Source organism: Tympanuchus pallidicinctus, unplaced genomic scaffold (genome assembly GCF_026119805.1).
Source record: "Tympanuchus pallidicinctus isolate F22 unplaced genomic scaffold, pur_lepc_1.0 scaffold16, whole genome shotgun sequence".
NCBI lineage: Eukaryota > Metazoa > Chordata > Aves > Galliformes > Phasianidae > Tympanuchus > Tympanuchus pallidicinctus.
Genome location: NW_026294679.1, coordinates 26097512 through 26124350, shown reverse-complemented (window position 1 = coordinate 26124350; position 26839 = coordinate 26097512). Strand labels below are relative to the sequence as shown.

The following is a 26839-nucleotide window of genomic DNA, read 5'->3' as shown; positions in this document are numbered from 1 at the left end:
AGAGCAGCTTGAGCCGCAGCACCTCACTTCACCCTGAGAAGAGGCAGTGAGCTTCCCCACTGCAGACATGCTAAGCAGCAGCCCTGCCACGAGCTGAACCTCCCTCTCCTTTCCCCAGCATTCTCTCCAAGTCGCTTCTCTTTTTCTAGCTCTATATTTGGCATTGGGAAAAAAACGTCTTGGTGGGGGAGGAGAGAACAAGGGGTGTCAGGACAAAATTACATAGCATTTATTCAGGGCCATCTGTTATTCCAAGACTCAAAGTACTATTTCTGTATCACTGCAGTGTACCGTCCCAGCCATAGGAAGGAATTTATGGCTATTCTAATTGCAATTGGTCCCATGTAAACTGAAGTATCAAATGTTTTTCTATTTATCATAAAAGATTTTTAGACCTTCTTTCAGGGAGGGGAACAAAAGTCATTATTTCTCCATTAAATACATGCACATTAATATATGACTGCATTTCTAATTAATGAAGAAGGCATTAAAATCAAAGCTACTGGAACTTTTAGCAGGCTTAGAAACAACAGCATGAAACAGTTTATTTTTGATACAAGAAAAACACTTTTCCTGCTCATTCTCAAACAAACAATAAGTCAGATATCACTGTCCTACTGTAAAGGCCTAGAAATCAAAGCCCGGTTTCAGGAGGACAGATATTATCTGCTCTACAATTAACTGCACTGATTAACCTTTAAAGGGATCAGATATTTCATTTAAAAGGTGGTTCAATGACATTAGCTGCGTGCTACTCCTAAGCATCATCAAATTCCCCAGACCAGACGTAATGTTTCACAAAATGAGGAGCACTCACTGCCAATAATCAATAGGAAATGGCTCCTGCAGCACAGAACCCGCCTGTGGAAAGGACTTCTCATGCCCTTCACATAATAATCACAAGGATTTAAACTCGGTTAACATGCAGTACACATATGCTGACCACACTGCTTACCTGATAGGGCTGAAAGGCACTATCTTCAGTTATAAAATCCAGCTGTTTGTCCACAAGGAATTCTACTGCAGTAATCGAATCGTATACACTTTTTCCAACCAAGGGCTTGAATGTCTATAGAAAAAAAGAAGAAAACGAACAAATTAAAAAAAGCTCAGCACATCAAACCCCCAGGACTGCATAAACACTGACGCAGTACTTCTTCCATCAAAACAAGTTAAAACAGAGTAACAATTGCTAATTAGACAAGAAAGGAGAGGTTTGTGTTTTTCGCCTTTCCTTTGCGACGTTGGTGGAAAAAACAGCAAGAAAAGGGAACTGTAACATACATTCTTCCTTTCCCTCATTGTTCTTGAGCAAGAGTGTTTACCACAGAAGCTCAAAGTGCAGGAGCACGATTATATCTTGAACATACAGCTTAGCACGCAGATCCTCTCTCTGCCTGCAGGACCAGCTAGCGCAGCGGTAATTACAGCGAGGACACTGAAGTGGAAACAACTGCAGACACGAGAATGCTCCCCTTCCTGTTCTGAAATCGTTCACCTTGCCTCAAGTCAACCCTCTCATTTCCCTGAGCCTCTGCATCTCCTCGGCGGCTGCCCGCCTCCCCCGCAGCCGCTCCTCCCTGCAGCAGCCAGCTGCTCCGCACAGCCGCTCGCCCGCGCCTCAGCCGGCCCCGTGCCAGGAGGCCTGGACGCGCTCCACCAGCGAGGGCAGGCCGCGGTGCCATCTGGCCGCAGAGCCGCACAAAGCGGCCCCCGGCCCCCCCGCAGCGGGCTCTGCGCAGGCGGGCGGAGGGAACGCTGACGGAAAGAGCTCTCCCGGAGAGGGGCTGAGCAGTCCCTGCGTGCTGGCAGGCTTCCCTGGAACGAGCGCGGCTGTGCCGAAAGGAGATGAGTCAGGTGGAAAGGAAATCCCAGCGGATGGAGGGGAGAGAATGCGGCTGGCTCTGAAGGCAGACGGCGAGCGGCAAGAGGAAGGCACTAATGAACAGCAGAACGAGCAGGATGCGAGGGAAAACGTGGAGGAACTGAACACCAGGAAAGAACTGAAAATGGGGCTGAGGGAAAGCAGCAATGGCAAGCTGCCCTCTGGGACCTGACTAAAACCAGAATTCAGGAGAAGACGGAGAAACAAAGGCCAGCCCAGCCGCACACAGCACTGCAAAGGCCGCCGTGCCCTGTAGGTCACCCCAGCTGCGCCAGCCCATCAGACGCAGGCTGAAGGCGGTGATGGTTCCGTGAGGCAGCACGAGGCCCCAGGGCCACTGCGGGACAGTGAGCTGCCCACAGCCGTCCATGTGTCAGCCGCAGCCTTGGAGGGAGCTCAGGGCGCCGCTCCGTTCTGTACAAGTGCTGCCCTGTGCTTCCTCCCCGGCGCAGCCCACATCCCTGGGGAGCTGAAGCCATGCCCTTGCCAAGCAAAGGAGTGCCTTTTGTTGGGGCTGCATCTTACTTTCTAATAAACATACCCCAAGCTACAAACGCACAGATTTAGCACACTGCATCCTCCTTTCTGTTTTATTTAAGGTTTCACCTCAGTTGTTACCCTTTCTTGTGCAAGCAAGGGGAAAAAACACCACGCTGTCGGGCAGCCAGCCATCTCGGTGACACGATAACTGGATGAAAGGGCGAGGAGGGCAGGAGAGCACGATAATATTCTAACTGCAGCCTGCATAGCAAATAGTTATTTAACCTCTAATGGCTCAGAAAGGCCCTTTGCTCTTGCCCCATCGTTCCAGATTGGCTCTTGCAGTGCTAATGGTTTGAGTTAGGAGGGTGGAGCTCACACCACTGCATTGCAAAGCATGAGTGTACAAACCCACAAGTGGATAAACTTTCCTTCCAAACGTCAGTGCTGCAGCCTTTGGGTTTTTCATTTGCCCCTAGGTCTAAGCAGACACCACCTGACTTTTTCACACCATTCCCCTTCCCTTCTGTCCCATTATTTGGGTCAGGAAACGCATTTCTGAGCACAAACAGGACATACCACATGGTTAGCTGAAAGGAGACTGCACGGAATGCAGTTGCAGTTATCACTCGGGATTTAGAAAAGACGACAGATTAAGGTGCGGGTGAGCCACGAGTTTATCTTACTGCTGGCATTAAAAGAACCAGTTCCAAATATAGATCTGCAAGCGTGATTATGCCAAGGAGAGAAACGTAATGCCTCCTCATTTGCTTTCACAGATCTAAGCCTCCAGACAGGCCAACGCCCCCTAAATACACATGTGAAGGATGTGGGCCATCCCACAAGCACAGAGAAAAATATGTAAATAAATAAAGCAAAACTATGCCATGTCACATACATCCTCCTACAGAGATGGCTGCTCTACCGCACATAAGCTGCCATCTGTCAGGCCCCGGAGAACCTCCACATTGCCAAAGCACCACCAAACCCCACCCTTCAGAATCTGCCTTCTGAGGATGTCCTTGGGCTCGGGGCAGGGCAGGGCACCGGGGCACTTGAGCAGGGATGGACGTGACCCAACCTCACACCGTGCATGCACAAAGGCAGCTTGGCCGGGCGCTCCACACACAGCAGCCAGCTGCTGGAGGCAGGCACGCGGGACGTGCAGCGACACGAACACGGGCTGAGGAGCTCCCTGCAGAGGAAGGCGCTCCCTTTTCCATTCCCAAGCAGAGGATGAGCCTAGGAAGGCTTGAACTAGCACAAACTCAATGCCACGCTCAAGTCTCCCCCTTCAAGCTGGCACCGAGCATTCTTTGACACCCACATTAACTTCTCTCCCTGAAGGCCACGATGAAGAACACACACTCGATTTTAAGTGACATCTGACTTCAGCGTTCCTCTGAACCGCTGCTCTGAAATAAAGAACCCCGAAGTCCCACTGCTTTATCTCATCAGCTCTGACTGCCCGCTCGGCCACGAGGAGCCCTGCCCACCGACGCTGCCCAAGCCCCCGATCCCGGAGGTCCCCTCTCGCCGCCCAGGCAGCGCCACGGCCCCCGGGGCCGCGCACACCAACCCGGCGCAGCTCACGGAGACGTTAATTTGCATGTGCCGTTAGGAAAACTTTTCCACGCGGCGCGGAGCTCCTGGGTCGGCGTTAGCGCGGCGCTGGCACCTCTTCTTATGACAATCGTTACGCTCCGGGATGGCCGCCCCTCCTCCAGAACCGGCTGCGGCCGCGGTGTGCTCCGAGGAGAACGCCGTGCTGCGGGCCGGCACTGGGGCCGGCTCCCCTGCCCTCCGTTCCCCTCTCCTCCCGTCCCGGCGCGACGGACTGCAGGGCGACCGTTACGGGACGGTCCCCGCGGTCCGGGAGCGACGTGGCCGTTGGGCGGCCGGGGCCGCCACGAGGCCGAGCCCTTCCCGCAGCGCCGCGAGCCGCGGCCGCCGCCGGAGCCGTTTCCGACGACGCTCCCCGACAACTGGCGGCCGGCCCGGCTCGCGACCCCGGAAGGCAACCTCCAACCGCCCAGCTCCTCGGCCCGTCCGCCCCCGCCGCGTGGCCGTGCCCGCCGCACAAAGCCCAGCCCGGCCGCCCCCCGCGAACAAAGGAGCGCGGGGCCCCGCGGAAGGAAGAGAGAGAGAGGAGGAGGAGGAAAGGATCCCCGTTGCGCCCCCCGCACTCACGTACCTGGCTCCGCGCCCCGCGGCGCGCCCGGCCCGGCCCGCGGGACCTCCGCGCCCGTGGCCGCCTTTGAACAGCGAGCAAAATGGAGCGCGCCGCGCCGCTTCCGGGTCGGGCCGGGCCGGGCGGCCGCGGCGGGGGCGGGCCAGCAGGAGGGGAGAGCCGGGAGGAGAAGGAGGAAGGAGGCCGCCGCCTTTGTGGGCTTAGCGCGCAGCTGGCGCCGCCGCGGAGGCCCTGGCGCGTCCCCGCCGCTGGCGCATGGCGCTGCGCCGCTCGCGGGAGGGCGCGGGGCGGAGCGGGGCCGGGGGGCGGCGCGCGGCGGCCACGTCCCGCGGGGCGGAGCGCGGGCACGTGGGGGCGGCGGGGTAACCCTGCGCGGAGGGAACGGCGGTGCGGGACGCCGGGCAGAGCCGGGTGCGGCCCCCGGGTTCGGCTCGCGTACGCGGCCTGGAGAGAAACAACGAAATCACGGGGGAGGCGGGGAGAGAGGCATCGTTTCCTCCGAGCCCTTTAAACGAGCGCAGCTGCGCGCTCCTTAATTCGTGGAAAAAATACCAAACGCGCACTTTGCCAAACAAATATGAGAATAATGGGAAGTCGATGCCTGAGTACCTCCGCGTTCCCACCCCGAGCCCTTCCAGTGAGTCTGGGCTCTGATGCATCAGTAAACCTGCGGGCGGTGAGCAACGAGGGCTGCGGGGCCGCGCCCCCAGGGCCGGTGTTGGTACCAGGGCTTGTCCCGGAGTGCGCACAGCGGCACTGCGTCGCGGGCACTGCACGCCTACAGCTCACACGCTGCCTGGGGGCCAGGCCGGCGACGCTTTACTAACAGCTATGACTAGACAACAAGGAATATTAGTACCAGGGCGGTAGCACCCATTCAGTACCACCCCGGGATCTGGCTGCAAGCACTCAGGGGCAGTAGTACTGCAAGGAGCAGTGACCCACCCAGCAGCTGCTTCAGCTGGGGCTGCTTTAGGGAAATGCCTTCGGAGGGCACAGACGCCACAGAGCTGCCGCCGGTGTGACTGCTGGTGCTAAATGTGTGAAGGCAACATAACACTGGGTTCATGTCCTTACTGCTGGTCACATACACAGCAATATGTATCATTATATGCACGCACCAATTGGCCATGCAAAAGCACTAATGCTGACTTTTAAGCAACAATTTTAAACATTAGAGTCCTGAAGCCTATGAAAAATAATCATACCAAGATTGTTTCATTTGCCAAGCAGCACACCTGGGCACAGCTCGGTTAATAGGCGCAGGACAGCAGCACGACTCCCACTGCCACCCGCAGAACAGAGCGCCTTTGTTCCGGGCACTGCCAGGCCCCGCCAACAGGCAGCGCGCAGCCCTCCGCTCAGCAAACACGCCATGACCTTCAATTACTGCCCTGGCTGGCTGCCACAGGATTCATGTACTGCTGCTCACACCGCCTGCCCTACTTTGCAGATAATCGCTACCACTACAGATAATCGTTAGAATCAATGGAGTTGGGTGAATGCACTCTCCTTGGGCTCGCAGCAGCAGCACGGGGGGCTCAGCTGGCATGACAGCCACACCGCAGGGGCTGTGTGTTCAGGGACCACATGAAGTACCCCCGCTTGACATACCACTTTGCTTTGTCTTCTGTTTGTTCAGTGGTGGAAAGCACACAGGCATAGGGACACCGACATGTGCACAGGGCCAGGGCTCTGCTGAACCCCACTCTGGGCACCCAAAGGGATTAATCCCCAAACACACAGAACCCAGAGAGAGCATGCATGCGATGCTGCCCGCTAGGAAAGAACACGTGAATAAATATTTAACCTTTAAAACAAACAAATCAAAGGTGTTTAAATCCATCTCCAAAACTGAAATTAGCCTTTTTCTGCTCATCTCCTTCCTTTGCATGCCCCACATTTCCTGAGCAAGGCAGATGGTTTCCTAGGGACAATCCTGCAGAAATAGCGCAGCATGTGAGCGGAGCTGCACGGCTGCTCTGCTGACGTCGCCGTGCACACCAGCTGAGTGCAAATGGTGCGCTTCAGTGCAGGAGCCAAACTCCAAAGGAGAATTCGTGTGTGTGAAACAATCGCTACTGCTAGGGCTGCAACCATGTAATAGAGTCACCGCGGTGCCAGTCCACGTGTAACCTTGCCTCCTGGGTGATGTGCAGACACTGCCTGGGGGCGGCCACACACAGCCATAACTTCACCAGGCAATCTTCAGCAATTCCTCAGAATTGAGAAGCAGAAGACAACAGGGGGTGTAGAGAAACATGAGCAGCACCACCATCAGTATACTAATACTAGCACATCTGCACTAACCAATTCTGCAGTCATTTCAAATTGATCTGATTTCAAACACAGTTTCTACCGTTGCAGTATTTTCAGTCAGCTTCTAAAATCTCTCGTGCCCTTCCACCAGCAGCCATCGTGGAACGCTCTCAGTGCTGCGTGCATCAACATGACTGTGCAGTTTTCCCCCATTGCTTCATCTGACACCAGCACTGTAATCGCAGCTCTGGCAATGAGGTCTGTTAGCAAACTTTCTCTAGTTCTGTAGTTGAACTGGTGTCCCTGTTGCAGTCTTGGTAACAGAAAAGCCAGAAGCATGGCATTAAAAAACCACCACTGAAGGCAATGGTACTGCACAAGCTTTCTTATTTCCTGGAAAAAGCAGGGCTTAGATAATCAGCGAGCTTCAGAAACCACGTATTTTCATGTTCACAAATAATTTTAGAGACACAGTTATTTTCATTTCTCCCATTACAAACCCCAATCCTGTGTACAAGGATTGCTTTTCCATGTCTAAGCTACCTAAATCACATTTTACAATTGCTCTCTGCGGTTTCATTTCTTCCCAGCCCATTTACACCTTCCACGGTTCACTTCCCATTAGCAGCCTATCACACGCACTTTCTCTGCCTCTCCCCTGCATTATGCCATTCACAGACACCAGCCCTTACACTGGAAACACAGAGCTACAGAGCTGTGCTCTAAGGCCATTTTTATAATTCACATAGAAAGACAAAATACTGAGCAGTCTCTTGCACATCCCTCTGTGGATTGCCAGCTCAAGCCTGATGCTGCTGTAACAGACTCCATTTCTCTATACCCCCTCTCTCCATCAGCTGAGTACCACTGCCATGAACTCTGCCGCTCACTCGAGTCCAATCACATCAGTGTCATCTTTAAGTGTGACCTTCCCACTCCCAGTGCTGGGTCTACATTACATGAAACTCTTGCAGCATTTCTGAAACACAAGTTTTTCTGCTCCTTCTGTAGTTAAGAGCACCAACCCACACTTATTTGCATTCTGATTACTCAAGCCTTAATTAATGCATATGTGCCCAGCTCAGATCTGCTCACAGAGCTGTCTCAGACACCTCTGGCCCACAGCCCACTATTGGCTCTCCTTCTCCCAGCATCACATCACAGTGCACTTTCAGAAACAATGTCTCCTGATGTGACTATTGCTCATTTATCAATTTAAGGAACAGCTTACTGGCAGCACTCACAAAACTGATGCATTAACATCTTTCAATTTTCTCTCTCAACAGCTTCCCTGCGGTAATGACCTCTAAACCCTTGACAATGCCTTGGCCACTACCTTATGGAAGCCTTATCTTATTCTCATAAAGAATGCCTCTTATTTCATACATATATATGTCTTCTGCTTTTGACTTAATCTCAGATTTTAACTCCTTGGGGAAAAGAATCTTTCTCATCCCACATTTGTTCTACAGCTGACTGCACAATGAAATCCTGGTCTTTCACTTGGTTTTCCCAGTGCCATGGTAACATGCCACAATAGTAATTAACCTTGGGACTGGATTCTGCCTTCCACAAAGCAAGCACAACACTTGCAGGATCATAATGTTCTTACCCACACTCCTTCTGCAATATTCATCAAACCCTTTCTAACTTGGGTGCCATCCATGTTTTTCAGCATTCCTTCAGCCTCCTTGCTTCCCTCACAACAGTGCCAAGCTCCTCCAGCTCATTTCTTGGCTTTATTCTCTTTTCCATGCTTACTGCCAACATTCACAACATTCTTGCATCCTTTTCCCCTTGAACTTACTGGATCCATTTATCTGCCCTCCTTCCAGCCTCGCCTCCAGCAAAACTACCCAACCTAGAACACCAGCTTCGGGATTCTAGCATTGCTGCTCTTTGATTCAGCATCCGGCAGCACGTCTCCTACATCCCACTAACTGCAGTCCATTGGACTCCACCTTTTGCCCTCCCACTGCTTCCTGCCTCCTCTCATGCTTCACTCCATGTGCTTCTGTGGAGCGTAACTCCCTTCACAAGGGCAACCTGTACCTACAGTCATAGGCGTCCTTTCTGTTCTCCCTTGCTGGAGCTCAACTACTTGCCTCACTTTTTTCCATCTCACTCCCTATACCTTTAACTTCAATTTTCAGAGCAGTATTTTTCCTAACTCTGCTGTTTTTTTCTTCCAGTTCCCCTGCCTTACAACCCTTTCCATTATCTAAGCCATGCTGTCCACTTGCTACATTTGAATCTCCGCTCTTAAGCAGACTGCATTTCACTTTACATTTTCGGTCTTGTTCTTATTCCAGAGAGCTCTTGGTGCATCCTCACCATGCAGACCCAGGGCTGCCCCGCAGTGCTGCACACAGCCTGCTGGCTCAGTCTGAAGGTGCCCCAGGGCAGGGCGCAGGTTGGAGAGGCCTTGCTCCCGGAACTGCTTCCTGTTACTGCAGAGCTGAGAATGCACCCGTGCTGACATTTTCCATTCCCACAGCTCCACAGCAGTATCCAAGCAACTCCTGTAGCAGCAAGTGCTCCCTGTGTGCCTGCTGACACACCCAGGACACACATCGTGCTCCTGACATCATGCTTAAGGGTCACCTCAGTCATCTGTGATGACTCAGTTAACCAGAAAGGCTCTGCAGGGAGCAGGACTGTCTCCTAAAACAGCTGGAAGTAGAAGGCAGTTTGAATAGGAGCTCATGTTTGGAAATACCTCAGACAACAAAAGCCTCAAAAGCCTGTGAAACATGAAGTGCAAGAATCTTTCCAAAAACTCAAGAACAGAGAGCAGGATTTCAGAAGAACACATCCCACCGGAGCTAGAGAAGGGAAAATACACTTATCACGTGAAAGAACGCATTATAGTGAAACTGAGATTCATTTGCTGAGAAGAGCAAGACTCCTCAGCAAGACCATCCCTCCAGTCTTTGTGTTTACTCTTTTTTACTGACAGCAGTGTATTTCACTGTTTGTTAGGAAGCATAACAGCTGCAGAATAAACACACTTTTAAATATAATAAATTTGCAATACATTCAGAAAGGGCTTTTTTTTTCACGAACACTGTTGTGAGGCAACAGCTCCTTCCTCCTACCCTACACCCACTGTCCCCAGAGAGCCAGAGGTTACACCTGCCAGCTTTGCTTTTCCTATCTGGCGATCTGGGGATTTCCTTAATGGAGAACAGCCTGTCAGGGCAGGAGGGGATGGCTCTGTTCTGGACTCAGTGCCTCTGCACTCTTTTAGCTCCAGCTTGCCGGGGGTAAGGTCACGCTTGGCCATCTTTGTTTTGAAATACATCTTTTTCATATTCTAAATATGTCCACATTAGGTATAAGAGTACCTTGACAATAATGTTTTCATATTTTTAAACACTAAGATTTAAGTATTAGGCTACATTGATACTGTGTGTTTCAATTAACTTTGTACAACGTCCCACCTTAGCGAGACAACATCCTAGTCTATAACTATAGTGCTCAAATAAAAATACCATTCATCTCACCTTCACGTGTCATGTAACCAAGGAGAGATACAATCTAGTTTCAGGCTATAATCGGAAACATCTTTTAACCTTTCTGAGCAGTATTTTTTACTGCTATGCTGTTTTATCATTGTATTGTGACCGTGTCAGACTGTCTACACAGTTGTTAATACACTGCTTCGATTCCTGACTCTGTTGTTTAAGAGGCTTGGGAGAACTTTTCAGAGACAATTTATTCCTTGCAGGACAAACTATAGCCATAAACCACCATGACGTTGAGGTAAAAGTTTACACTTGATAATAAAAAGCCTGATAGAGTAGGCAGTGTTTTAGTCAGTCCATCCCTGCATCAGGATAACACTGAACTGTGTTGAAACACCACCAGCATCACCTAGTTAAAAAAAAATCAGAACCTACCCTGGATATCACACTGCACCACCCCCCGCCCCCAGGCAGCGTTATTTTTAGGCTCTCACATCTGTCCTCCTACACGCTTGTCCAGCAGCAACCTCAACAGGCACTTTTTTCCTTTCAGGAAAACACAGGACAGATGGTGTTGAAACTCTCTCTCTCAGATAACAAGTTTTCCGTTTTTTATAAATTCACTCATCTCCAAACTGTGACAGCTGTGAGTTTAAAGATAAAACTGAAATGATCCAGATCTTGCTCATCTCCTTTCTCTAGGGCCTCCGAAAGGTCACAATGTGTCTCACTTAAGTTCCCCACTAAGCACGAAATGCATTCCTTTTCCAAGCTCAAGTACACTGGTGGTTATTGAAAAGAACTATAGAACACTGTTGTGTTTGGTTTTCTTTATTTTTTCCAATTTGTTTCTCAGGCCTGTGTTGTAAATTCAGGATCTTCAGGATCTGTTTGTGTAGTACATCAGAAGTATTTACCTCCAAGGTATATTTATAGCAGTAGCTACATTCCCTCATTCCTCCCATAACAGCATGCATGACGATGTCACCATTCTGCACTAACTACTCCCACCTCTCTCTCTTGTTAGACTGCAGATCCAAACCTGGCCAGCCTCACAGCTCTCCCATGCATCCCATCGAGTTTGAGTTGATCCTTCTCCAGCATGGCCCACTAGAATTAGGTATCTTATTTTAAAAACAGACTTGTGGCTGATAGTTGTATAGAGACACTGGACTCCTCCATTCCAGGAACACATCCTGTGCATGCCAGAGCCCTGCCTGGGATCTTCTGAACGTCACACAGCAGGTTCACAGCCCTCCTCTGCCTGACCAGAAGGACCAGACCTGCTCTGTGCCAGTGCTTCCAGTGGATAAGCTCTCATCTACATTTGCCATCTGCTCCTAAATCCACGACTTTGTTTTATACAGTAACATTCTGTTCCACCTCTATTACTTCATATCTCAAGGGCATTCAATTTTAGCTGCATAAAAAAACCCCTCATCCTCCGTGTTAAGGGCTCCTCCTATTTTGTACCATCTGCATATTGAATCAAATGTAATCAATTAGCCCAAACATTTCAGAGAAAATACTACGCACGTCATTCCCAAAATGTGTGAAGAACTACTGGCACTCAGACTTACTTCACCACTACACAGCTCCACCTATTTCAACACTACATAGCTAATGTCTTATGAGCTAATTCCTATCTAATTTATGGTCACACTAACAATCCTCATCTTCCTCTGATTGCTCGTCACTCGACACGTGGTGGTGGAATGCATTACAGAAGTCAGGACGAATGATAGTAGTCGCATTTCCTTGCTTTGGCACAAAGCCGACCAGCCTGGTTCAAGTGGGTCCATGATGCAGCTTTTCGAGGTGCCGATGACAAGACCAGCCCAAGATTAAGAAAAGGGAAGCAAACACAAAGCAGATATAATCAGTCTATTTGTAAACACTTAAAATAAAACACAGCGATGAGTAAAAGCCAGCATGAATTCCAAAAGAATAAATTATGTCAAAAGCAAATATCCTTTTCAAACAGAAGAGCAGAGTTGAGAAGCAGATCTATATCCTGACCTCAATAAGGTTTTCGACACCATCTCCTGTGACGATTACGTATGCAAACTAAAGAGATCAGATCCAAATGAAACCGACGTTGATGTAGACAGACATCAAGAAAAAAATTAGAAAACATCACTAGTTCACCATCAAAATATGTATCTAGAATGGAGTTCCCAAAGTCACCTACGCTGGGCCTGCTCTTATTTGGTACTTTCATTAGTGACCCAGATGATAGAACACAGACTACATTTATTAAATTGACAACCAACCAGCTTGGTAGGACTGCAAATTACATTGGAGGACAAAAAGACAAACTGGAAAAATGGGAAAGCATCACACAGGCAGGAGCAGTCAACTGCAGGAACACGGAGCAGCAAAGGAGTTGCATATGAAAAAAACAGGTTACGTTCAACTTCACAAGTGCTACAAGCTGGCAGAATCATGCACACACAGTACTGGAATAAGTGAATGGTAGTACATCCTGTGTTCTGCATCCATAAAGCCTCAGCTGGAGAACTACATAATAAGAAGATTATGGACTCTGCTCTTCAAAGACAAAGATATGTGCTCCAAAGAGAACAGCACAATGAGCAGCACTTTGGAAAACACTGTTGACGAATACAAACTGAAGGGAGCAGGGTGTGTCTTCACACAGGAAAACAGGATGCTGCAAGGAATAATAGCCTCTATAGCAGACTAATAAACTTTAACAGCCTTCATTTAGATTAGATGATCTCAAGGTCTTTTTCAGTCTTATGATTCCAAAGCATCTCTGCAGGCTCACTTATATTTCCCAAATAAAACAGCACTTATAAACACATCCTCAAATTAATGCTACATTTAAATCCGCTTTCATTACACCATCTCTCCTTAGCCCAGCTTCTCTCAGCAGCCGCAGACTGGCAGTATTTAGGGGGCTGCAGTGCAGAATAAAGCACCTCAAGCCCTACTCCCTGCTAGAAAAACTCAAGCACTTTCACGTGCTTGGAGATGCCAGCTTCTCCACCCTGCACTGCTGCAGCCTCACTTTGAGCACTGGGGGCAGGTTTGGGCACCACAATGTAAGAGGAACAGAAAGCCGACAGAGCATCCAAAGGAGGGCTTCAGGGGTGGTTTGGGCCTCAAGGGCCAGGTGTATGAGGAGCAACTGAGTCCCTGGATGTGCTCAGCACAGGGCAGAGCAGGCAGAGTAGAGGCCTCATGGTTGCTGCAGCTTGCAGAGGGAGCGGAGGGTCAGCACTGAGCTCTCCTGTGACAGCACCTGAGGGGATGGCACGAAGCTGAGACAGAGAGGGGTCAGGCTGGATACCAGGAAAAGGTTCTGCACCAGGCGGTGGTTGGACACTGGAACAGGATCCCCAGGGCAGTGGTTACAGCACTGAGCTGCAAGAGTTCAGGGAACATTCAGACACCGCTCTGATAGGTTTTGGGTTTTAGGTGGAGAACTTGATGATCCTTGTGGGTCCCTTCCAGCTCAGGACATTCTGTGGTTGTCTGATTGTCTCTGTATTAATCCCATCTTTGGACTCCCACCAACGGAGCACAATGAGACTTACTTGCCGGCTGGGAAAAGCACTGTCAACTCGTGCCCAACACGAAGGCCACAGGCTTGCCTTATTTATTTAGGAAATTAATTATTTTAAAAGAAAGGTACTGAATCACTAACAATCTCTTTGAAATAGCTGTATCGTACTTTACTCCGTTTTCTTTAATTTCCCAAGTCCTTGATTATTCTAACTTTCAAAAATGCCTTCCAAAGCTTTCCATATTTACACAGAGGGCAGACTGACAGTCTTTTAATTACTTGCCTAATTCTTCCCTTCCCCCTCCTTATGTAGGCACTGCTTTCTCCAATCACAGGTACCACCCTGAAGGAAAGATTAGCTAAAATAGTTACAATCAGCACTAATTCTTTCCTAATTCTGAGATAGAAATTTCCCTGTGTCTGAGTATTTTATGATCTTTAAGTTACTCCTTCTAGTTGTAGTAATTACCATTCTCTTATTATACATCTTGCCTTCTTCTTCACAGCTATTATCATCCTCACTTGAAATTCAACCAAAAATTTAATGCTTTATATTTAATGTTTCAGATGCGTATTATCATTATTTTCTATCCTTCTTACCATGCAAAAGATTTTTCTTGTTTTGTTTTCACATAATTTGCAAGATCAAATTTTGGTTTGAGAAGGAAAGATATCCAAAGTCTTCCTCTCCTTCTTTGTTCGTGGGCTTCCTGCTTTACTGGACATCTTCATTCTGGATATTCATCTTTTTTGGTTTGCACACCAGGAGAACTTAGTTAAGATTTGTCTGGAAACTGAATCTCATCTCTGACTTCACAACAGTCAGTCCTTGGGCTCCTTACATTTGCAGTCAGTTTTTACTTGTTTGAATTTACTACTAAGATTTAAAACTTGAATTTCAAACTAACCTATCTTCATCTATTTCTCTCTTGCGCTTTAAACCATGTCATCTCACAACTGCCCAGTATACAATGCTCAACTGTGCTTGATCTGCTAATCTTAATCTGTGCTTAATCAGAGTACAGAATGGGAAGGCGCTGACGGCCCAAGCAGCCCCATCCTCTCACACTGCCTCTCTCCCTGCAGCCCAGTCCAGCAGAGCTCACCCTGTCACCTGATTGACTTATTTGCTCGCAGTCACCTCGCTGATGTAACTCTCATCTTGGCTGCACGACTGCTGGGATCACGTAGGCAGGGGCAGGAATAGTGAAGCCAGCCCTTTCCTCAGCTGATTAAGCAAAAAGTGAAACTGCCTCTTCAATCCAAAATGATTTTCTAGAATATCATTGCTGCTTTGCAAAACGATGTCTGAAGTACCAATGAGTTCTTGTTGGTTGACTAGTTTAACGAAGAAACTTGCCAGCGATCACATCCAGGATTTTTTCTCTAATCTTTACCTGGGAAAGTAAGCCACCTCATAACAAGCAGTTTTTATCTAAACACTACAGAGATGGCTATCCCTATTCAAGTCTCACCCTGGAGCTAGTAACAGATTCTTTACTCCTGTCATCTTTCTCCAAAAGTGATTTTAAGCCAAACTGATTTAGGTCTGTCCTTTTCACACCAATACATTTTTTCTAGTCTAATATATAATTACTACTGCACAACTTCTGCAGCACAAAGCGCTTTAATACATTTAGTCTAACTACTAATTGTAATCTACCATGCTTCTGCTACTTGGTGTTTTATCCCCAATGCTGTCAGAAGCTCAAATTTCTCCATTTTGTTGCCCAGGGTCTCAATATGTATACAAAACATCTCAGTTGTTTCTTAGTAACAACGGTCTTATTATCCAGTCTAAATCTTTCCCTAGCTGCAATGCCTGATTATGATTTTCCTTAACCTTGGAACTCTTTCCTTTCTCAATTAATACCAGTCTTCAATCCGCTGGCACTTTTCCATATGCTGAGACAGAAATGAGGGTTTACCCAGCACCTCCTGCTGAGAGCTGAAGACTGAATGGAAGTTGAATAGGTTGAGAAAAGCTTTTTCCTTACAGCGAGGTTCCCAGTCAGTGCACTAGCCTTCTTCTCTAAGGTAATTCTTCTGCATAGTTGGCGGTAAAGCTTGCCTGTAAGAGTGATTTCGTCGGGGCTCTCCTCCCTCCCAGGGACTGTAATTCCACTTAAGAGCACCAGAATATCTACTTTATGTCTTCCAGTATGGTTTGCAAATCTGTAATCCACCGTGGCAGAAAATTTGCTGTCATTTATGCTATCTCAAACGCTAACGATGGAGTCTTTCCTTCCCACTCCCACTCAAATCCCTTCAGGACCTTTCTCAGCTTTCTCATTCTCCCTTATCTTCTCATTCAGTAACTTCAAAAGTCCCTCCAAGCTGCCTGCAACTTCTCAGCCCCATAAGCATTCTCTTAATTCTTGGATCCGGTTTAAGCACTAGCACCATCTCCAGCTGCATCTTAAGCTTCCCCCTGCTTCTTTTCTTCCTTTCACTCTTAAGCTCTATCAGTGATTTCATGCATACTATATTTAGTCATCTTTATTAAATCTGCCATTCTTCAGGTTTCCTCCGCTGCTCCCTTGACTATAACTCATCTCTTTCATGTCCTTGCCTTCAAGAAGGACACACACCAAACTCCCTTGATGAACTCACCACACAGCAACTGCTCATCAGTGGCTTGACTTCTGAAACAGCTTCAATTCTTCGATCAGTTTAGCTGGGATTAGCAGCACAGCACGAATCAATTTCACATTTGAGTTCAAATGCTTCCATAATTTCATCCAAATCAAACAGCAGACAGAAGATGCACTCATTCACTGATCCTCAAGAAACAGATCTTGGTGTTAGTTGGTTGGGTTTTTTTGTTTGTTTTTTCATTCCTTCCCCTGAGCAGGGGTCCTGTTCTGTCTTTGTTGACCCGTACTAAAACCTCAGTGCTTTATAACCAACCACTGTGCCAGAGATGTTTTTACTATTCCCATGGCAGTTAGAGGTCCCTGAAACACCCCCCCCAATGCCCGTTTAAGTGAGAAGGGCTGGCAAGGGGCTCCCTCCCCTCCCTGTGGCCACTGCTCTTGACCAGCAGGGCCGCAAGTGCCAGCTACTGCTGCACCCAGCACAAAACCAAAAGGAAGAAGCAAGCTTGGAAGAAAGCACACAGGACACAGGAAAAGAATCACAAAAAGGGTGAGAAAGAATAAACGGTGGCGAGAGCAAGTTGTGTATTAACAGTTTTTTAAATTACATTCCTCTGGTACGGCCTAGCAAGCCACACACAGCTGATAGAAAACAATCTATAGAACAGGCGCTGTGTGAAAGTTGGGAGCATTCAAAAGTTCTGAAGTTTTGTTTCATCCACTTACGCAACCTTCAAGCTCCACGTAGTCAAGAAATGAAGGAAGCAGTGGGTGGAAAACTAACAAATGAAGCTTCCTTTTATATTCTCATTTTGATAAAATGATTTGAAGGTTTTACTCCCTCCCCACCCCTAAAATGACAAGAAAAAGCTTTCCAGGAAGTTAGGAATTGAGGACTGAAGGAACAAGAGTAACAACTCCCTCTTGCAGGCCCTTATTTTTCTTAAGAGACCTCCTTCAGAGCAAGACCCACAAAAATAGAGCTAGACAAGCAAGGCAAGCACCAAATCTCTAGCACACTTTTTTCTCTCCGTTTCATAGCTCAGTAAATTATTACAGGAGAATCTACAAAACGAATGACCTACTTCTGGTCAAAAATCAGCTGTGAACTATAACCATTCAGCCTATTAAAAAAAAAAAAAAGTACAACTCTTTTCCAATAAATATCAAAGATCAGACAGTACTGAGGAGTAAGCACAGACACTCTCAGGACTCGTTTTCCTTAAAAGAGGGGGAAAAAATGAAAAAACCCAAAACCAACCAACCAACCAAACAAACAAAAAAACAGTCTGGGGTACCTGCAGAATTTGTAATTTCTCTCTTCCAGGCATTATTCAGTCTCTAAAAGAGACTTCTGTGGTGTTGCACAAAATGGCTTAGGTTGGAAGGGGCCTTAAAGATCATCTAGTCCCAATCCCCCTGCAATGGGCAGGGCTGCCAACCTCTACATCAGGTGAGCTTGTGTATAAATATTGTCAGGTCTGCTAATCAGAACCAAAAGAAAATGGTTAAAAGAGATCTATGCACAGATTTGAGTTTATTTCAGAAGAAGCAACTTTGTATTAAGTAGCTATAACTGTGGCTATAATGAAGAACTACATACGTACCTGGTGTATGAAGGTGGAATAGAAAATCTCTAGCAATGGAAGATCTCTCAGATTCAAATATATTTATAAAAATTGCACCTTCCACTGTCATCAAGTTTAGCTTGAAGTCAAAGAAAAATATTTCAGGAATATAGCAGTGGACTTGAGAAATAAATATGAAAGTAAGAAGAAGTGGCTGCTTGTCACAGCAGACTCTAAATTAGGTTTCTATATTTAGAAACACCACCTTTCTTCTGAGGATAGTAATCTGCTAGAGTTGAAGGGCAAGAGAATTTGCAAGAAGTTGATGCAGGAGCTCCTGCACATGAATGAGTGGTACAAGAAAGTCAAGTGAAATAAATTTATATGTAATGACTGTAATTGCCACATGTAATTATAACACCAAAATTAAAACGAATCTTGTAGAATATGGGAGGCATATGAAAATTGAAAGTGAAGATTAACTTAGTTAAGTTCTAGATCTTTAAAGAAATTAAAAGGATAAAGCTCTTCATTCCATTACGAACTTTTTATTTATGACCCATCAAACAGAAATGAATTAAAACATTACAGTGACACCAGATATCTGTTCCAGTAGTAGTGCTGTGCTTATTAAGTCTATGCGTGACAACTGACACTTCTATTTCAGAACGGAAGAAAAATTTACATTATTAAAGCTCAGTGGTTTAATTTCTTCTCCATCTGTCAAGCCAGTACGACACATTACCTCTTCCACAAGCCTTACTCCACCTGTTATTTTATAAAAATATTAAGGATTTTTCTTCTGTTGTGTTTTTTTTTTCCCTAGCCCTCAGTTACTCCTTTGACACAAACTTCAGAAAACTGATCCTCTGCAAGTGAAACAGCAATTATGAGTGACTTTTGCCTTTCAATTGGTCTCATTCTCTTTGTCACAGAAACATTTCCAGTCTGCAGTTATTAAAAATAGTCAAGGTGACCCTAACTCGTTTATTTAGTGTATACAACTTCCAGCAACTCCAGATGTTCCATTCCAAATATGCCCAATATATTTTCATTTCAGTTCTAACCAGACACCACCTACTCAGGGCCAGAAAAGTAGAAAAAAAACACAACTTGTTCAGCAAAGCTGAAGAATTAAAAAAAAAAAAAAAAACGCACAATGCCAAGTGTGATGGGTTTTGTATTACAATCTACTTCGACTTGCACGTATGTGGTAGGAATATACCAAAAAGCAATATAAAAAAATATTTTATTAGCCACAGGACTAGAACATGAAAATGCTTTAGGCCCCACCCAAAGGCAATTCCCAACAGTACACAGCATGCATGTAAGCCTTACAGCCGACCACATAGCCGGAATGGAGCTGTTACCTAGGTGTTTAAACATTTAGCAGCACATTGGCAAGTCACTGGAATACTTCTCTGGCTCCCTGCTAAAACGTCCTGCCAACTCACATTTCAGCCTTCCTTCTGTCAGCCACGATTCTTATAGAGAAAAGATGAAAACCATTCTTTCTGTTCTCCACTCCAGTAACACCTCGCAGCTTTGCCTCTCACATGTAAGCACTTAGGGCTTTGTCTCTTTCTAGAGGACGAAAGCACTTTCTCTGCGATGCACTGACACATCTTGCTGAACACTAGACTAGAACTGCTTTAATAGTATGAAATATATACCTTATTGGAGTCGGCATTCTGTTGCACAAGCTGGCTTTTCAAAACAGAGAACTCTAAAGTAAGGCTAAAAACTATGCTGTAAGGGCCAAAGTAGATGAGGGTGAGAAAGAGAAAGAAAGCTATTCATGGCAGCCGTTCTGAGGAGGCCTCATGCCACAAAAGGCAGCCTGCAGCAGGATGCAGGGCATGGCCACGGTGCCACTTACATACATCCTGTATGTGGCCCAAGACAATTTTCTCTTCACCCAGAGTAGCCCAGGCAAGTCAGAAGGCTGGACACACATACTCTAGAGCTTCCCTTCTATCCCTGGGGCAGATGGTGCTGACAGTTGAACTCATACAAAATACCCCCACTTTTTTCTTTCAGTGAAGTTTGTTGGAAAAGCTTAGAGACGAAAAACGCAAGTAACCAAACGAGGCTATGCAGACAGCACACTCAGATTTCCTGTTACTGGTGACATCGCCTTTGCTCATTTTAGAAAGCACAATTGAGCACAATTCTCCCTTGAGACAGAGGTAACACTTGACAACCCTTACAACATAGATAATTTTTCCTTTAGTCTGAAAAGGAATGGCTTAATAGAAAAAGATCATCAACTCCATATTCTTGCACATTTACAGAATCTGAATTCCTTCAGGTCCCCCGTCTTAGCAAAGTCTATCTGCTTTGAACTCCTGTCCTAAGCAGCACTGCTACGTGGCAACACCTAAGGCCCCCACGTTCACTGAACCACTCGTTAGCCACTCCACCTCTTGCACAACAGGGCAGTAGGGCAATGAAATGCTGACATCCAAAAAGGGAAGCCCAGTTTCAAGATCTTCTTACAGTCTGATTCGGAAGAAAGGTTTCCTTCCACCCTTTCATGGGAACCTGACCCTCTGCTAATCTGAAGTCTGTGAAGTCTTTGGTGAAGGGCAGAGAAGAAATATCTTTTACCAAGTTTTGCAGAATGATTTTCCATAGGCAGTCTGTTTTGACAACAGCTACCGCATCAGGACATCTCAAATTACTGCCATTTTTCCCACACTGAACATGGAGTCTAGATGAATACCAGTCTCAGAAGTACCATAAAATCACAGAATAGCTTGGGTTGGAAGGGATCCCAAGGATCAAAGAGTTCCAACCCCCCTGCCAGGCAAGGCCACCAACCTCCGAACCTGGTATTAGGCCAGGCAGCCCAGGAAGTATCAATATTTGTTAATTAAATACTCCTATTTCCATATTTACAAATAAAGGGGTTGAAATGAGACTGATCAAAACTTACCAAGCTTCTGAAAGCATTAGTCTTAAATTATGCAGGAGATCCTTGGGCCTACCGAACAAACAGAAAAGGCTTACTGCGTTACATGTCAATGTAGCTAAAAAATTGCGTAAGAGAATGACTTTTTCCTATCCTCATAAATTAAGGAAAAATATTAAATAATATGAGGTGCTGCTCAGAAAAGCACGCGTAAGATCAATTTCTACACTAACAACTGAACTAATATAGATGTACTGCAGAGTGACCACATTACATTTTTTTGCATGTACTTTTACAAAAGCTTACCTGAGCCTATGTAAATACATCCGTGACAGAAATTAGATTGAAAACCCTCTTCTGCTTAGGATTATTTTCCTGAACTGAAAATTACCCACTTTCTTACTCGCAACTTGAGTAATTTAAAATAACAGTGGAACGTTCACCAGTAGAACTCAGCCCATGACATTCAGCTCCCCACAGAAGCAGCAGGTGACAGATGCAGCCACTGCACTGATGTCTATCTGGAGCTGAGGTGAAGGATCAGCTGCATCAACAGGCTTCCTCTGTTTCAAGTAGCAAAAATCCACATCCTTTTTCTAGCACGTGTTTGACGTGAGGAAAGCTTAACCTTAGCACAAAGGCCAGGAAGTCCCGGGCTGGGCTGGTAGTGCCTCCCTCCCCTACAAGAGGCCTTCTGTCAGGCTGGGCTGGCCAGGCTCCCCAGCAAGTCATGTGCTGTGCCACCTCTATCCTGCAGTGTGTGGTTCCTCTTATAACTTCCCAATCTACTGCCTCTGCTTCTCTGAAGAATCAAGCACATGTTCCTGCATCTGTTCATTAACACGGTGTTTCAGTATATTTCCAAAGATGAGATTTTCTTCAGAATTAAGGAAAAAAAAATAAAGACTCTTCTTCCAAAATATAGGTGCGGGGCAGCAGACCAAAGCACAACCTGCACTGACTCCTTCATGTTCCTCCGAGTTCAGAGAAACCTCTTCCAGCCTCTCAAAGATAACCACCCTGGCTGAGAAACCTCAAACATGAGGAACGCTGGCTGACAGAGCAGCCCAGGGCGGGGCTGTAAAAAAGCAGCTTCTCATCACAGGTCTCAACGTGCAGAGCTGCTATCAAAACATTCACACCACTATCACAAAACACAAGGGATGCCAGCTGGCATGTTTGCTCACTGTACGTGTGAGATGCTCACTGCTTGGCACAGTGCACCCAGCACTGGGACTTGCTGCACGTGCTGCAGTACTGTGTGGCTCCTCCCAGCCACGGGCACCACATGCAACCCATCTGAAGCTCTACCAAAACATCTCCACATTTGCACATTGTGCCTACCCAAGAAGTTCAAGATGCTTTCATATATATTATACAACAATGCATGTTAAAAAAAAACCGGGGCAAACCCGGTACCTTTGAGAACATTTGTGTTTAGCCGAAGGGGTGATTCAGGTGCTGAGTTGTACTTCTAAGTGCATTCCTCTAAGAGATGCTCACATGCGCAGGTACTTTGGAAGCATGGAAGTATAACTGCACATCAAACCTCACTTTGTATCTTAATACTTCAAAATACTGACCTACAGCACAACTTAAATCCATATGTGCAACCGTTCATGCAGGTAGAACACTGCAGTGGGCTGCCAACTTTTGCACAGAGGACAACCATTCCTTGAAAGCAGCTTACAGAAGGCTTTCCCCATGAAACTTTGTGGCAGTATCACGTTACTGTACTATCTTGGACTTTTACTTCTGAGAACAAAGAAGAAAAAAAAAAAATATGGAGTGGCTTCCCCGTATCAATTTGCTCAGCTCCTGAGATGCCAGGCCCTCTCTGGCAAGGCTTTGTTGCCATTAACGCAGTGATCAGCTTAGCTGGTCCCTCACCTGGCAACCCCTCCAATTCTCTTCCTTCTCTGATGGTTTCAGAGCAGCTGACTGCACTGCCCTGTTAGCAGACACTGATAGCAGGAAGCTGTCTTCTAGGAGCTCCACTCTTCTCCTTACAGCGTGCAGCAGCGCTGATAACTGCATTCAAACCAATGACCCTCATACGGAGGAGCCCAAGGGCCTGGCTGAGGAAGCAGCGAAGCGCTGCCTTTTATCTCTGTGCCCCACAGACATGTCAGTGGTAGCCCTCAACACAGGCCAGGCAGGATCACTGTGAAGCCTGACCTCAGCAACAGCCTTATCAGGTTTTGCTATCTTGCATTTTCAAAGCTCAAAACAAAACCATATACAAACTTAGGGATTGCGTGGATTTCCCACCAACGTCACGAAGACCACAGGCTGAAAACTATGGAGTATTTTGTCTTGCTGCATTAATTTTTCTGGTAAAGCATACTTTAGACCAGAGAAGATTTTGATGAAAGAGCTACTCCAGGCACCTTGAAGTCCTGGGGGAAGAATCCTTCAGGCTGACAATAGCCAGGGCCATGCACAGCAGCCAGTGCTGCAGCATTAAGCTGCAGCAGTCACAAGGGACTGGGGCAGATCTGGGCATTTAGCACTGCTGCTAGCAAGGGGAAGAAAACAGCCAGGCCCAGAAATCTGGCTTAACAGCTCCATTTCTTTGTGCTGCTGCCATCATCTATCCTACCTGTCTTCATGGAGGAGGCTGAAATCAGTACAGAGAGTTCTTCAGTTTAATGCAGGGGCACAAGAGGACAAAGAGAAACTTCTAAGAGGGCAGAAAAAGAACATGAAGAAAGCATGTCAACATGGAACAGCCTAATTCCCTCTCTGACCACACGTACAGCTCTCTGAACCACAAAGGATGTTAAGAGAAAAAAAAATATCAGAAAGCTAAAAAGGAATCAAAAAAGCAATCTTTCCTACAGAAACTAGCTGACACAATCTTGTCTGAGTGGTGTAGAACAGCAGAAGGAACTGGTCACTCCCCAGTTCCCCCCTTTCTTAACAAAGCCACAAGCAGCTAGCCAAGGAGGCCTGCCTGCTTCCAACCCCCCCTGCAGCCTCGGTTGCCCCACAGAGGCAGGAGGGGACACACGGTGACCCGGCAATGCTGGCAAGTAGCGGTTTACGGACTGACTTCCTGAGCCAAGCCCACATCCTATTTCGTCCTCTCCTCTCTGAGTCAGTGTAACTGCCTGCTGTGTCCACATGCTTAGTTTTGTTGTGTGTGGGTTTTTTTTGTTTGTATTTTGTTATCACTGTAGCACAGCATTGTGCAGCAAGCACAACACAGTAATATCTCCGTTACTTTTCGGACAAAGCACTTCCTTTTGCTTCCTTCCTGTGGTCCTTATTCTTGTACCCCTTGCCACTATCAAACAAATCCTAGAGCTAACACCAAGACCAAAACAGCAGGCTGTATAAAAGGTCAAATAAGGGCATGTGAGCACTATCTGCTCTCTGGAACAATGATACAATATTTGGTAAAACAATCAAATGAGACAGCTAGTGGTATTCCACTACCAAAATATTTTTTTTAAAATGCGAATGCTTCTGAATTACAGAGAACCTGATACAGCTGACACTTCTATGCAATCAACGCCTCTCTCTTGTGAGAGATGGGCAACAATCCCACATAAAACATTTTAAGATTGCACTACCTCTCTACAATCCTGAAATAAGTTTGCTTTTGTAAAGATCTACATCTACATCATTGTTATTGTCCTTAGTTAAAAAGGTTGCTCAGATGAACATTTTTATATGTTTATTTCATGCATTTAAAGAAGTTTCCAATAAAAACTCTTGTCTTAGAAAAGTGTTATAACTAAATTTTCTCCAAGATCTTTGTGATCTTACAGATGAGATATTAGAAGAAAACATTATGAAGACAAGGCTGATGTAAAGAGATGGTATCAAAGGATACTACTGTAAAACAATAGCTGACCAACTGCAAGCACACAGTATCTTCAAACCATCACAAGTGTCAGAGGAAAACGTCAGACTTTTCCCAGTTTCTTTACTTCACCAACACGTCTCTGTGATGTTAGTCTTCCCTTTGTGTTCTGCCAAACACCCAAAGTACATTTTGAATCATTATTTTGGGTGAACTTTACATTAAAATACTTCCTAAGACTGGGTGTTCAAAAAGAAGTTTGCCAACAAAGCAGTGAGCAAATACACACATGGAACAGAAGAAAGACGAATTGATATTATTTCCAAGATCATATGAAAGGCACTGTTACACTTCACCAGAAAATGAGAAAAAAATCCTTTATGCAATTCTTGAAAGTTTGAAGTCTAAAACCTTCATAAGGTCCTAGATTCTAAAAGAGCATACTTAATGGCTGCAATAACCTATGAGGTATCCATCAACAGATCCTCTTGGACAGAAAGGAAACATGCTGCAGTTTACTCTCCAAAAGTTGTGCCTATAAAAAAATATATTTTTTTATTACCAAAATGAAAAGTGTACTTGATTCTGTGCTATATCAGCTTAAAAGCAATCTGACTTCAATTTCATCTGAGCACAAAGCATTATTAAGAACTTTAATAAAGGAGGAAAACAAAGGGTATGTCTTCATAACTGATACTTCTTGATAAGAAAACTATTCCATGCATTAGAAAGTAGAGCAGAAACTATGAAGAATACTGGAAATAAGCACTAGATAGTCCTTGACCTAAAGTAAACATTAAAAAAATGCTTAGTTAATTAAAGACACCTGATCATTTCTATTTTTTTTTTTTTTTTTTTTTTTTTTACAGCATCAGCAATGGAACGGAACAACTGAATTCTTGATTAACATTTAATATACCACACACCAGGATACCATACACTCAGTTCAACAAAAATACTGTTTGTATTAATTTTTCAGTGGCTGACTTTGCAGCCTGGGTAATGGCTTTAAAAGCAAGAGTTGTTTTTTCTGTGATCTCCAAGACTCCAAATGGATATTACAGAAACTCAACCACGAGGAAGTATACTGACCTCACAGAGATACCAGCAATCTCATTTGAGCTTTAATATTCCACTTACCGACCTAGAGAAGCACATGCGAGGCGTGGAAGGCGTGGGGGCCCCTAACTAGAACTACATGTTTTCTCTCACTCTAAAACAATTCTCTCCCCTGAAAGAAAATTACAGTTTGAGATTACGATCTCCTTGCGCTTCCAAAACCGAATACCAAGCATGTGGCTGCTCACAAGCCAAGCAGCTCTGTTCCTCCAATAGCTGAGGAACTGGAGGCCCTGGCAGGCTGCCACGGAATACAAATCCAGAAGACCTTGCTCAAAACCAACCTCCCTCATCAGCTGCCTTTTGAGCTAAGGAGCCTAAAAACCTGCGCTGCAAGGCAGACACAGGAGCTGGAACAGTATTTAAACAGAAGGCTGTTCAGACCAGTCCCTAGAAGGAGATGAAAGCCTATGTAAATGAGTCCCGTAATTAGCTGGTAGGCAAGTTCTGGTGCTCAGGACTCGCAGGTTTTATTTTTAGCTCTGATAGGAAGCATGCCTTTTCAGAGATGTAACCCTCTGCCTGGCCAGTTCCAGCCAGCCCTTGTGCTTTCAGTGCTCTTACCACTTCAGGCAGGGAAATGACACTACTTCTTGAAGGTTTTCCTGTAACAGTTACAAGATATAGAGGTGACTTCATACTCATACTGATATTCCTATACAACCGCACGTATGAGAGGTGCTGCAGCCAGAATTAATGCATAATTAAGTTGGTACTTACACTTCCTGCAAAATAGCAGAGTGCCATTTGAAGAACTATCTGCTTGGCTCAGATGATGGTAAGACCGCACATGGTACAGCAGGACACATTAAAAGGAATCTGACTAATATAAAGAACACCCAAGTCTCACAGAAATGGAGCAGCTGGACCCTGCGCGCACTACAGAAATCTTTCGCCTGTAAACTAGTCCCTGGCGACCCAAAAATACGACATCCTTACACCATATTAGAAGGCTCTCCTCCCCCTCCTTATGGTACGACCTTTCCCTTTTGCGGTGAGCACAGCAGCTCACTTTCATT

At 46.1% G+C, this 26839-nt stretch overlaps 1 protein-coding gene across 2 annotated transcripts in view; it reads right to left on the bottom strand.

Annotated features, from left to right (window-relative positions):
- The window catches only part of JMJD1C (jumonji domain containing 1C), a 146246-nt gene that overhangs the window by 53739 nt on the left and 65668 nt on the right, over positions 1–26839 (bottom strand). The window contains exons 1-2 of one of the 2 annotated variants that reach the window (XM_052676597.1): positions 4560–4690; positions 956–1069 (exon numbers count right to left, since the gene is read on the bottom strand). The gene's annotated coding sequence lies outside the window, so the exon portion shown is untranslated. Of the gene's footprint in view, positions 1–955; positions 1070–4559; positions 4691–26839 lie in introns of those variants that run through there. The other variant, XM_052676596.1, reaches the window with a different exon arrangement.